A 14,878-nucleotide genomic window follows, 5' to 3' on the forward strand; every position below is an offset into this window, starting at 1 on the left:
CTTCCCCCACTAGTAGCAGTCTTTTAAATTTTAGGTAAGAAAAAATTTATTGTTTCGAAATACTATATGTGATCTAGTAAATAAAGGTTGTTACTTCATAATTGTGTTAATGTTTTCTGTCAGCATATCATAATTTATTGTGACGGTAGGACTGTGAGGAAGCATGCTGGATTGAACAATCCTCTGATATACAGTATAGAGTAATCGCAAAACATTGCCTGAATCTTCTGCTCTGAAGCAGACAGCAGTTCCAGGCTTCACTCAAAGGTACACAGTTGTAGATCAACACATACTGATTAAAAAGACTGTTACTTAAAATCCGTGCACTCCACTCTGTGATGACTGACTTAGACAATAGTTGTAGTTTCTAGGTTAAAATAGTGTAGACATTCTGTGGTCTTTATGTTCTTTGTCATATGTTTTACTGTCTTTCTGCTGTTAAGATGAAACTGTGCTTGTTTGGTTGATGCTATTGGTTTTGTTTGTTTGATTTTTTGTTTGTTGGTTTGTTTGTTTTAAAGACTGTTCTGTCTCTCTGACAAATTCCCTAAGTAAATACATTCAGATGTTGAATAAGTAAGTGAAGCCACTAAGTGTAATTGAATCCTTGAGCTGTACTTCTACAGGCAGTTTGAGTTCAACTGACTTGATCTACTTGACTAATGAGAACTCAGTTTTGGGGACTGCTACCAAATCCATATAAATGATGCAGACCAGAAAGACACGGGATTTACGGGTTCTTTCACAGTTGTATTGTCAAAGCCCATGTTTCCTTTTCCCAGCCTCAGAGCTGCCATCCTGATCTTCCCCTTGCCAGATATCTTTCCCTTCCCAGGATGCTTTCTGCTTGCCCAGGAAGACTGAAAGTATACCTTAGCAGTGCTGCTAATGAAACAATAAAAAAATCAATGTACATCCAAATTAGATTAACTCAACTCAACTTTGCTTTTATTATCTCAACCAGGACAGGCCAGTAATCAAAGCTTCAGAAATCTATTTTTTTACCTACTCTCTCCTCAATAACTGTACATGGGGCCAGGGGAGAGTCACACGAGGAACTTCTATTTCTGAGGAACTTTAATTTCTCAAAAACTGTAATCCAACAATTCTCCAAATCTGTAGATGAATTAATTGCATGTGATTTACTTCTGATCCCTTTTCTGTTCTTTGAATTCCTCTGATAGCTGTTTTCCAGCATTTTGCCCTTGAAGTATTGTTCACGCTCTTTCCATCCCGGTCTCCACTGCTGTCTTCCAGAAACAGACATTTTTATCCCAACATGTGTTCAATGCTTCTGTTAACCTTTGGCATACCTTGTCCATCCCACTTAGCTTTCGGAAATCTTTTCATCATTTATACTAATTTCCTAACTTATCAGCAGAGGACTCTAGAACATTTGTAATTCAGTACAGGAAGATAATACAAGAGTGGAGCGCAAAACTGTCTGTAAATACTGGTTTATCCGAGCTAGATTTGAAGACCCGTCTGCTAGTTGATGTGTATTTGTGGGAACAGAGGTTTCACAGTCCACATGTCACTTCGTTGTCTGTTAGAATCCTTCATTCTAGGCCTTCTTGGCAAGTCAGGTGGTCAATATCAAACTTTCTAATCTTTTCTTAGATGTTTTCTGTTAAATCAGTGACGGTTTTCATCTTCCCTCCCGCTAGTACAGGCTACGGCTAGGAAATCTAAACCTACTAACTAATATCTATTTACTTACGTATTTGCATACATAAACTAATAAAATATCTCAGTGGTCTGAGTCAGTCTCCATGTAGCTGGCTTACTGATCTAATCAAAGTTACTTACAAATAGCCTACTCTCTTTCAGGAATTAACATGCCAATCATTTATAACTTCCTTGCAGCTTTTGTCTGCCATTTCCAAAGCTTTAAGAAAAATCTTTTACAGAGATTTTTTTTCTTAATGTTGCTACTGTAGTCAACATATTAGACTTTGTTTCTTTTATCTACATTGTGACTGTAATATTAGAAATATTTTTGTTGTTGATTTTCTTTTTCCTTGAATAAAGATTTTTTTCTCCTTTCTTTTAAATTCATTTTTCCAGCCCTTGATCATGTCTACATAGTAGCCCTTACAAATTTAAGCTAGGGTAAATCTGTTTGTTCTAAAAACATACATATTCTCAAGTAACAAAAAAACCCATGTTTTTGTGGATGTGGGATGGCAAAATTTAGATACTTGCATAGAGAAAAGAAGTCTGGTCTTCCACACTATTAATTTTCCAAAAGCTAGCTCCCAGGTTTTTTTGTTTCAGTCTTTTCCAATCCTTTTTGAGCTGTCTCTACCTTATCTTCTCATCTCCATGATGACTGCATTGCAAGAAATAATATTTAGGATAATGTGTCTTATAATGACGATGATATGGAGTCCTGTAAGCTATGAGTAATGCTTTCTGAAGCCACTGCTAATGTCTTCCTGTCAGCCAAAAACTACACAATGAATGCTTAGAAAGTAGAAATGTACTCAAAAGTGTGGTCTGTATAGCTCCAGTACTCCAGGCAGGAATGATTTGTCCTTGTCTGGTACCTTCTACAGAAACTACACTAAGTAGCTTTAAGACCACGGGGGTTTTTGATGTGTCTTGTCTCATTCAGTGTATGAGTAAGTGTCCTGATTTTATTTCTTTAGCATTTTGGTAATTTCAACTCTGTATACTTACTTATTCTATCATAATGTTTTCAAAGAAAGTTCAGAGGTTTTAGAGGAAGCTTGGAAGCGGTCAGGCTGGCTCCGGCTCTGGGTCCATCACAGCTGGAGTTGATCTAGGTTTGGGCTGCCTTGTCCTCTCCTCTATTGCCTCTGGCTCTGTGTTTCCACCTTCTGCGCTGTGCTGGCACTAGCTCTTGTCTGATCATTCTGTGAATTGCTCCTTGAAGTAGATCTGGCTGAAAAGTTTTTTTGTTTGGTTGTTCTTTTTTTTTTTTCACTTTTGTGGGGTTAGCTTCCAGACAAGTTGCCTCCCTGAGTTGGCTCCTGCACAGTTATGTGGGTGTTATTGCTGATGCAAGGGAAAGAATAGAAATGCTTAGTTGTTAGAGAAAGGATGGAAGGATGGGAGGCAAGGCTCTGTCAACCTGAGCGTTTGTTGGTTTAAGGTGCCATACAATCCCACCCGCAGGGTGTGGTTCCACTCTCTCTTTAAGTTGGCATGATCTCCATACCAGCACCCATTCACTCACCTTTGTAACTTAATGTTACTGCTGGAAGTGAGGATGGAGCAAAAAAAGTAAATTCTGTGATGCCAGCCATTAAGCCATGTAAAGTAACCGTGAAATTGCAGCTTGTGAAGTACATGTATTATTTTACAAATGAAACCAATATGTTTAGCCTTGATCTAACTTTTAAGAGAGATGTTATTGAATAGAAGATGGTTTTCCCCTACCTCCTCCTCCAACACACAACTCCCAGTTTATGTCTTTTTGCAGGCACCTCTAAGTCTATGTCAATACAAAACCCGGATCTGGGATCTTTTGTATTGCTGAAGTTTATGATGTGTTTTTGTATATATACATGTATTCCCATTTGTACTTACATAGAAAATTAAGAAAACAATAGGATTATGAAAAATACGGCTTTAGCAGATTTTCATTGAAAAATAATTTTATTTGCTTCCCTGAAGTGTGCAGCTAAACTAATAGGGGAGGAATATGCGGATCTGCATATAGTGTAAATAATCACTGTTCCTCTAGCATTTTCCGCAGAAGATGGTCTGCACCAAGATTCCCATTCTGAAGTAACACAAAGCAGCAGAATGACAAAAGGTAAATGGTAAGACTAGATTGCAATAGTTGTGCAAGACAGAATTCATCTCGCTTGCTTTAGTCGTTAAAATATAGGTATCTAGCTTAAATTAATTGTTTCTAGGTCCTTTTTAAGTCTGGAAAAAGGGACGGGCTCCTCCAGTGGCCACTTTGTTCTACTTCAGTTATTCATAGGCAAAACAGGGCAATATTGAAACTTGCTGTGGTGATACCTTTCTGTATGTATGTATCTGATTATAAAGCAATTCTACACAATTATAATAGCTCAGACTAGACAGTTACATTTAATTTCCTGAACTTAAGTGAGATATAATTGAGCCTCAACATCGGTTTATCATATACACAAATTTTCATCCCTTTTAACTGTGGAAAATCTTTATGTGACTGGCAGCTTTTTTTTTTTTGTATTAAGTAACTTCAATTATTTCATCAACTTACCAGTTACTCTTTACACAGATAGAACTACATCCATTTGAAAGAAGTTCTGAATTTTTAACAACTGTACTGATTTGACCCAGAATGAAATTTTAAGTAAACATCTGAGGAAGAATATAATTTTTGAGTTTTTAATTTAAAAAATCTAAAATAAAATAACTCTGGAAGCTTAGTTATGTTTTGGCAATAGCTTACTTATTGAACATAGAGCTGTTTATTTTGTCCACTGAGTATGTTCATGAAACCTTAGTAAATTTTTGAAGTAACATTTACAAGTAGCATAAAGCTCTAGCTGGCTAGTAATAGGATATTCTCTGCAGAAGTCTACTTTAAAAAAAAAAATCCAGGTCTTAAGGAGTAGTATCTCTGCATCTAAAGGGCAAGAGTCTAAATCTGAATGTAAGTATAAAAGCTGCAAAAGATTGAACATATGTTATTTCCCACCAGCACAATATTAAATGCAATTATTTTCTTTCTGCTAAAATCTTGAGTATATCTTGCAACACAACCTCAAAGAGTCCCCTGCTGCTGTTGATTATAGTGAATCCCACTTCCTGCCACCCAGTAAGTCTTTGCAATTTTCTCTTTTTTGCCACCCTGTGGAGATAAATAATGTATATTAATGTGAAAATATCAACAGTAAAATCCCTTAATATTCTCCACAAAATAAAGCTTCTCTGTAAATCAAAGGATTTGTATCTTGCATTAATTTTTCTTAGCGAAAAGAAACAAGTTCCTCATGTAAGGGCTTTGAAAAGTTTGGATCGCACTCTTAGAAAACAAGTGTGCCAAATACTGTATAAGAGAGGGTTGGGTTTTTTAGAATTGAAAAAGGATCTGGTATGGTGTACTACATTTAAAGCACAGATTTTAGCCTTTTCCTACCTCAGTCTTTCATCAAATAGGCATCAACAAATCATTTTTTCACCTCCTTTGATCCAAAACCTTAGAAATTATGTCAAAGCATTTTGTGTTGTTTTTTAAGAGTCGCTACCTGTGCTGAACACAATGATTATGGAGAATATTTTATAAAAGGTCCATCATGTGTAGCTACAGTAGATGCGTGCGTTCAAATCTAATACATTGCTAATTCCACACTCAACTCCCCCCACTTCTGTACATTAAAAACTGTAACATGGCAAGTTTTCTTTGCAGCTCTTGAGTTCTAGAAAGGACAGGAAAAAGCAAAGGCAGAAGCCATGACCACTTAAATACTGCTTTACAATCTAGGTTTAGGTTTCAGTGCTTAAGTGGAAAATTACCATACTAAAGAAATAATTACTTGCTGACTATAAGAGTTGGGGACTTGGGGTGTGTGTCACCATATCTATTCTGAAGTGCTCTCCTTTTACTCAGCCTATTTTTCTTTTTAATTCCAACTTCCATGATCATGGGCTCCTTTTCTTAACACTGTGAACATTTCCTAAGCTAATTAAAAAACAAACAAACAAACAAAAACTTATAATGTTCACCTCGGGCATACCTTTCTATTGCATAAATTAGAAAGCTAGTTGAAAAATGTGTTCAAAACAGAAAAGAAGAAAAATTTTTTTTAAAAAAAGAAAAACCCACAGAACAGAAACCTTAGTCACAGACATTTCAGATGGTAGTCTGAGAAAGCTAACCATTCCATATTATTAAAATGTCATCAAATTAAAATAACGGCACAATACTGAGACAGAAATAAATTGTGTCCCCTCCTCTGTGGTTCTTGCAGGCCAGCATGTGAGGACTCAGCCAGGAGTATAATTTCTGTGGGAAGAAGGGAGGGCGAAGGCAGGATACCTTTGTGTGTGTGGGCTGAGGAACGTGGTAGTAGAAAAACCAGGCAGTTGTGAGCTGCATTGTGTCAGCTGGTTTGGTACTTGGCAGCGCTGCAATACCAGTGCAGGCTGTGACAAACTGAGGGAGAAGTTCTTTCCTTCTTTTGTCCCTATCTGCTTTACCAGCAACAGCTGCTCAGAAGGTATTTTCCCCATGGTGTTTTTTGAAAGGTATACAAAATATTTTCAATTATGCCTTGCTGTTAGATTTCTGTGTAAATAGTTTGTGTTATTGTAAAAATCCATCCAAATCAGGAAGACTGTTTGCTACTTTCAGCCCCAATTCTATAAACATTTATACGCATGTTTAGTTTTAACCATGTGAGTAGTATCCATTCGGGTGAAGTTAAGCATGGCTATAGCTGCAAGTTGGAAACTTGACCTACTTTGCATATCATTATGTATGTGGCGTAATTTTACTCCAAGAGAATAGTCTGTGGATGAGAAGTCTGTGTTGTGGAAGAGCCCTTTGAAGAAAGGAAACCTGTCTAACTAATATGAATTAAATATTTTTGTACTTCAGTGTAATACATTTGTTCACAACTGAATAGTAGGAGTAGCGTAACCATTAGCAGAAATTAGAATTTATTCAGTGTCTGAGGTAAAAACCAAAAGCAGCTTGGATGGTGGCAACACACAGGAGATGTATTGCTTTCTTTTATGACTAGAACTGAAGTTTTCAGAATTATTTTGCATGTCGCAAAGACGGTTTGTTTATTTTGAAAATGTAGTTATGATAAGACAGCAACTTTTAAAATGTTGGATATGCATCCTCTTACTTGTACCAGAATGTTATAATAGCAATATTTTAAAAATAATTCTATTGAATGTGACTTAAGACTTTACGAATGTGAAGCCTGAACCTCATTACTAACTTGTATGAGTATTTTTACACATTATCTATTCCATTAACTTAGTTCCTGATACTGCAGAAGTTTATATGCCTAGAATTATACAGAGTGAATAATTCTATTAGAGTAAATTGGACTACTACAAATGTGTGAAGTGAAACGTGCATATGAGTCTTTGCAGGGCTGGGACTTCTAATGGTAATCTTGTTATGCATAAATATAATTGATATGTGAGGAGTCTTTTATGAATTAAGTCTCCCAAAAATCTTTCTCCATGTAGAGAAATAGAACAAGAAGATGAAAAGTCTAAAAAGGGTAGGCCCCAGCTTTTCAGAGACGTATGCCTACATTTGCATGCATCCCATATAAGCAGATACAGATCTGTCTAAATTGAGCTTGATGCATGCATTCTTTGATTTTTTTTTTTTTTTTACTCAAGTGACTTGGTGTAAGTGACTTGTTCAAAAACACTCTGTAGGTTTGTACCACAGCCAGGAATAGAACCCACATCTCCTGACTCACAGTTGTAGACCAGATTTCTCAAATCGGTGTGAAAAGTTAATTTGCTGAGTTTCTATATGAGAGGGAATTTATTACTATTGTTGCTACCTTGCAGTGTTTCATAATTTTCTTGCTATGATCCCATTCAATAAAGGTGTAGAACTGAATGTGGGCTGACCCTGTGTAGATGCAGAGCATCTGGTTTGTACTGACAAATGGTTTCCTACCAAAAAGGAAAACTTGAAACTGTAGATTTTTAATGCACAGATCTTGGTGCTGTTGCAATGTTAAGAAGTCCTTGTTGTTATGAATGTGCATTATGAGTATATTGTACACAGTCCTGGTATGCAAATGTGAAGCATTCAGAGAAGTGAAATAATTCTGTGTTATTATTATCTTTGTAAATTGCATCTTAAGAGTTTGTTGAGGACTTTATGACGGCAGTTTTCTATAGTCACAGCCATGCAGCACAAAGTGTTTCTTTCATTATTAACAATAACTGAGCCAATGAAAATGCTTTTAAATATACACCAGACAAGCAGTTATCCAGCTCTTCCTTCTTACCATCCACAAACCATCTTTTAGCATCTTATAAACGAGCATGTAAAATAGCTTTGTAAACATCTGCTTTTCATTGTTAATTGTCAGGGAAAACTAGAGATTTAAATGCTTCTTTTGTAGCATTCCTTAATCCTATCAGAAAGGGTACCGCTAGATGCTTCTCCTTTCTCACTGCAGATAGCTTCTCCGGGCTGTGCGTTTTCTTTTTCTTTTTCTTTTTTTTTGTTTGGTTTTTAATATTGATAGTTTTTATTTACTTACAAACAGCATGTTTCAGGTCTCAGTTTGAAAGGTCTTGCATCTTCTAGTCTGTGTGGCAACTCAGTAAATTTAAACAAAATATACTATTATTGATTATTGTGTAAAATGTGTTGAAAATCTACATTTTTTAAATCGTTAGGATCTTCTGAGTATTTTCTTTCATGTGTAAACTATCAGACTAGGTATTGTATCATACATATGCAATAAGATAACAAGAGTATATGTTCATACTGTCCTATAACAGCAAAAATAAGTAAATACATTTTATGCTGCTACAATACAATCATTACTTTTTTTTTTTAAACACTGCCTTTATTTTGGTTAGCTTTTCTGTTCTAATAATCAAGTCATTAATGTCAGTTGAGTGTGTCTGGCAATGATTTACTTAAGGTAGCATTCATAACACACAGTAGCTGCATTATACAGGAAAAATAAATCTATTCATGTTACATTTCCTACCTTTAAATCTTTTTTTTAATCTTGTATTATGGTCCTGGATTTGTAACATTTGACTTTTTGCTTCTTGCACACACAAAAGGAACATTCATGATTTAAAACTATTTTATGTTTTATATTTCTTAAACGGGAATAATTTCTTCTTTTTTTTCCTTTTTTTTCTTTTTTTTTACAGATTTTGCCAAATTTGCTTCAATGGGAAAAGATACTTTTTCAGTTAGAGTTTGAATGTTTCTGTAGCTTTCGTCTTTTAATGTCAGTGTTTTGGAAGTCAAAGTCTGCTTAACTAGTTTATCCAGCTCAGTTACAGCTTTAAAATAATTTAGAATTCTCCCTGTCTTGTTAATTAAGAAACAATTGAAGGGTACTGTTGCCTATTCATATTTTTATTCCTGCTTTTGAATATTTACTTCTAGAACTTATTAAAAGAATTGTTATATGGACCTCAGCATCACTGCATGTAAAATTAATTGAAATGACATATTGTTGCAGTTTCTATGACAACCATATCATGATGCTGATGCTCTCAAAAATTTATAAACTACAATTTCAACTATGCTAATACCACTGAGTAGAGTTAACATTTATTTACTTAATATTCTTATTAGAATTAAGCTTTCAATACTTAATTAAAAAAATAAGAAAAAGGTGCATGTTAGTGTTTTTCGCTTGTTTGAAGTTGACTTTTTGTAAGGGATTTCTAATTTTTATGAGAACATTTTAAAAATCTAACTTTGCTACATAATGTTGAAGAGCTTATTCAATCAAAACAAAGAAAATGTATATCACCAGTCACAAACTGTTAACAACGACATTCCAAAATAACTCTTACAATGTAATCCACTGCAACTGATTTGCAAATACTCTGGTTTTGTTAGTGGAATATTTAAAGCCAACTTATTCCTGTTTCTATTGTCCTAGATGTTAAACCTCAAATGCTTGTGACATGAGAGTACTGATTCACTGGCATAACTTACACAAATAAAGTCACAAGCGTAAGTGTCTGCCTGACCACACATAGAATTATAAACCCCTAAAAACACACACTTACATTACTGCCTTATTTTATTGTAAATGCTAAAAAACTTTGCCTGGTAACCTGATTTTTTTTTCCATATTAAATACATACCTTTAGTATAATCACGCTATTCCATCAATCTGCAGGCTTTTAGAAGTTAGCTGATCTTAACAGTTTGACAGGGAACTCTATTACTCAGGCAACACTCACATTGGAATCAATGAGTGTTTTACTTGCATAAAAATATTAGGACCACTGTAAGATGCCTTATTCAAGTTACTTCATAATTATATAGATCGCAATGACTTAAAAATAGTGTGTTTTGCTCTCAAAACATAGTTATTTTATTCAGTCTAACTTGCACGTATTTAAAAAGTGTGGTTTATATTCAAAATGCGTGATTCTTGTGTATAAGGCTTATTGATCATTGATTCAAATAGGAAATAAAACAACGTGATCTTTCAGTCGTTTTTCTTAGGAAGATTCTAAAGCAGTCAAATCACATTTACTTTACTTCAGCCTTAAATTTGATATTATGGTGGAAAAAGGTTTCATATAATTGAATGTTCAAATACGTTGAGATCGTGTCGCTATTAGTTTTTAACAGTCTGAATACTTTCAGCAGTTTCTACCCAGTGTTCCCAGTTTAGTAAGCTATATTTAAACGTGCTTTGAAAGATTTATACAGTGATTTGCTTCTTAGTCAACTTTGTTGCAAGAAGTTACTACTGCATATTTTGGTTAGAAAATGTAAAGTGTTCCAAGAGGTGATCAAAGGGAGGAGACAGCCATACTACCCCTTCAATATGCCATGATATTTATAAGCTCCAGGCAAAATGGGACAGTCCAAAACAACATTGTACCCCAAAATTTCTTTGTAGACATTTGCACCTTTTGTCTTGACATTTTCTAAACAGCTTATCCTTTCCAGCATCATCATTTTGATCCTCTTAATAAGAAGCATGCACTTTACATGCACGGGACTTGAGCTTCTGAGTGAAACAATTGACAATGACACAAGCCTGTAAGATTAGGCCGTATTATCACAAATCCACAGGAACATCTTAAACCCAATGCAATTTATAAGTGCACAGCAGTAATAATATAAAATACAAAATCATTGGCCAATCTTGAGGATTCCTTTTATTTCTGTTCATGTGGCACATATATGTGGCTTTGTGGCAATGCATTTATTTGCAATGTGGGCCAGTCCTCAGGTCAAAGACAGCTCTGTATATTTATTATAGACTTCAGGGGTTTTTTAATATTTTTGGGGGTTTTTTTACATAGTGTCTTGTTTGTAGCACGATAGTTGGGTCTGGAACTTTAAAAATTGTGCTTTGTTGTTGGGATTTTTTTTAAGAGGAGTATGAAACAAAAAGAAACTGATGGAATAAATACAGTGTTATAATATAAAGTCTGTACATACTCTTGAATTCCAGCAGGTGCTGTCAGAATGGGACATTGCCAGTGAAAAAAGAAAATCACTGTGCTGTGCTGATAAACCCTTACAATGGTTCATATGGATTTGCAGTAATCATGTTTAGCAAAGGTTTTTCTGTGACTGAGATTCTAGGGAAAAATATGCAGCAACCTTCATGTTTATATCACTGACCTATGATTTACTCTGGGCTGTAATATAAAATAGTGCTGCTGAGGGCTGCAAGGGGGTCTTCTAGCATGTGTCCCCTCCAGCTCCTCAAACGTGCGTGCGGATATAGATAAGCCAGTGTATTTTTCCGTCCTTCCTCATTCACAAGACGTGCTCAGCTATTCCCAGCCGAAGCTGGGAGTATCGATATAATACGTGCGGCCACACAGGTGTATGTTCCAGGAAGAGGTGCCTTCGTATGTCTGTGGTGATTGCTGTAAGCGTCTCTTGTGCGGCTTTGGGTTGCTTCTGAGAAAGTACGTTTTAAATCATTGCTCATCTTGAACTGCCTTTTTATATGTTAACGGAGTTTTATGGTCAGTCAATTATACAGAGATGGGAGCAGAAAAATAATTAAGATGACAAGTAGGCAAATCCAGCTATTAGGTGAAATACCCAGAACAGGAGGAGCAGGTGCATTTCAGTGGAAATATTTGCACCTTCCACAGTCATGCTACTGCTTTTCTTTTTTTTACTCTATACCTGCCAAGTAACAGGTATTTAATCTTAATGTGATTTCTAATCAAAGCTGAATGTAATTGCCCTTTTTTTTTGAAGCTTGTTATTAGTGTTCTCATGATTCATTTGCAGAGCTTACTCTGCCAGTGCAACTTGTAGTCAAGAGTTTGGTGACTTCGAGTTCAGCAGCGCAGTTAGTGCTTCGCCAGGTGCCAGGATGCGCTGGCGTGATGAACGCTTTCCGGTGGCTTGGGGAGAGCATCAATCCCACCAGCTGCTGACATCCCACGAGAGGACACCTTCCTGCTTTAAGGCTTTTCATGGGAGTAAGGCTAGGCACTGCAATGTATTGTGATGCATTGCGCCCCTATAAAACAGGATCTGTCTCCTAAAGCTGATCCATTCCTATAGCTTTCTTGTGCCCGGAGCATGCCCAAGAGACTCACTATGTGGAGTCTTACCCACAACTTTTAGTAGCATCACCCCAGGGTTCATGGGTCATTAACAGCCTAGGCTTTTTTTCTTTTTTCCATTACAACAAACAAAAAAATCGAGTGTAGATGATAAACTATAAACCCAGCCTCTGACTTGAAATCACCTAAAAGACTACAGAAGGAAAATCCTCCAGGAGAGCTTGGGCAGTGCAACTGGCCTGATTTTGGCCGGGGAAGGAGGTAGAAGGAAGATGGGCAGAGGACCAGGATACTACTCCCCGGCACACGCTCCGAGGGGACCCTGCCTTCGAGCGGGGCGGCCGGGCGTTTCGCAGGGAGCGCGGCCGGCGGGGGCGGGAAGGCAGAGAAAGAAGAGGGACTCCGGGCAGACGGTTAGGGAAAACACTGTTGTTGGGTTTTCTCTTTGTGTATTCCCATCTCCCTAAATTCTACCCTTCCGCCTCTCGCTCGGGATACCGGGCGAAAGGGAACGTGCGTGTGCTGCCCCGGGCGGGCAGGCTGCCGGGCGGCGCTCCCGCGGCGGAGCCATCGGCCCCGCGCCCGCCGGTTCTGCGATGACTTTCGCGCTGCCGCTAACGCTGTTTGTTTTGCTTTGCGAAGTGCTAATCCGAGAGCTCCTTGCCAGGCGGTTGCTCTCGCTGCTTTATTTGCACTCGCCTCACGGTGGCGTTTTAAGCACATAAACAAAGCCCAAGTGAGAGGAGAGGCAAGTGTGTTTTCTAGTTTACCTTTATTAGAATAATAGTTCCATTAATGTTTTGGATAAATCAAAACTGTCTATGAAAGTGGTTCAAATACAGTAGTTGCGCGATGCTCTGCGTCAGTGGAAGGTGTTTTAAACTTCCCGGCCGCCACAAAGCCCGGCTCAATTAGAGCGAGAGTCTGTGGCATCTGAACAGCACGGTCTCACCTGGGGTTGTTTCTTTCCCCCCCTTGTCTCTCTCCTCCCCCAGGCCCCCAGGAGAAGTTTACAAAGAATGTGATTGAAAGTGTAAAGCAGCAGATGCCGACGTTAAACTCCCGCTTGATTCGAGTATAACGGTCTGAGACACAGCCCTGAGCCGCCGCCCTCATTAATACAGAAGCGTGCCCCTGGGACCCGAGTTACCCGGAGAGAATAAACACAATATAGAGTCATCTTACCTCCGAACCGAGAGAGCAACGTTAGATGTAGGAGAGGGCAAAGCGTGGCTCTCCTCCATTCTACCTCGGCCGCTCTGTCGCGGGGCTCCAGCAGCACTGGCCAGCCGGGATCGGCTCCCCAGCGTGCTCCCCCCGCCCCCGCAGGCAGTCCCCAAACTGAGCCCAGCACACGTCCACAAGTCAGGGGCAGCGTTTCGAGTCAATCCGTGCCGATGCAAATCCCCCATGGCTTCTTTCCGCCAGAGCGTGGAACAAAATTGCCGGTTACCCTGACTTTTTCTCAGGCTTTCTTGGCAACCAGGAGCAGGTAACGCGGCTGCCGGCTGCCAGCGATTCCCGATGCACTTGCAGAGAGCAGCAGAAGCCGGTGGAAGTGGGAGCGTGGTCTGCTCTTCATTAGGGAGGGGGGAACGGACCCTGGAGGTGATGCGGTGAAACACTTCTACTTCCTTGCATTGTGTTTGTTACAGATCACGGGCGTTCTCCTTTTGTAACATTCACTTTAAGCATTCTCAAACCCAACCGGAATAAGTTCCGATCCTCCCCTTGAGTTTACATTGGGGTTGTCAAAGGATTAAATAAATGAAACTTTATTTGACCGTGGAGTTTACAGACCCTGGGATCCCTGCGCGCTCTGGCCTTATTCTAATTCTATAGCGGTAATTACCCTTCGTTTCTTTAAGTGCAATAGATTTATTGCCTTAGAGACTATGCACAGTTTGATTGAATTATTCATTTTTTTTCTTTGGTGTAGACTGCATCTGGGGACTGATGTGACGTGTAGATTTTTTTTTTTTTTTTCAGGAACAAAGGGAATGTGGAAATGAAAGAGAGAGGGAGAGAGAGGCTGGCAGATGTGATGAGATGCGGTGAAGGTGTATCCAGCTTGGCACTCCCACTCCTCTCTTCTCCTCTCATTGCAGCCCTGGGTGACTCTCAGGCTAACACAAACAGCTTTTCTTCCGCAGCCTGCCCTCTGTCACTGTAAGTACAACAGCCTTCTCTTATCAGCATGCAAATTCCAGCCACTCACTACCTTAGCCTGGTGTTTGCACTTTAGATTTACAGAGGGGACCTTTAAAATGAACTTTCCGAGAGAGGAAGGGGTTTTCATGTCAAACTTGCTTTTATTTTCTTTGTAAAAGTTTATGTGTTTTTTTCAGTCGTGTCCCCCCTCCTTTTTTTTCTTTTGGAACGGCGGGGTGGGGGGGGGTGGGGGTGGAGTGGGGAGATTGTTGCTGCGGCTTTTTACTTCACTATCAAGATGATGCACAGTTTCAAATGAAATTAAAATCTGCTTGATCCTCTTTCCGCCAGGACAATACATTGTGTTGGCAGATGACGCTATAAGGAATTCAGAGTTTTGGGTTTCAGTGAGATCTTTAGCTTTGAGCGTTATAAAATGCAAACATTCTCTAAATTTTGAGGAGATCGCCAGAGGTTCTTGTTCTAGGGGAACTCATATCAGCTGATGGGTTTG

This window comes from Caloenas nicobarica, chromosome 5 (assembly GCF_036013445.1).
Source record: "Caloenas nicobarica isolate bCalNic1 chromosome 5, bCalNic1.hap1, whole genome shotgun sequence".
NCBI classification, from domain to species: domain Eukaryota; kingdom Metazoa; phylum Chordata; class Aves; order Columbiformes; family Columbidae; genus Caloenas; species Caloenas nicobarica.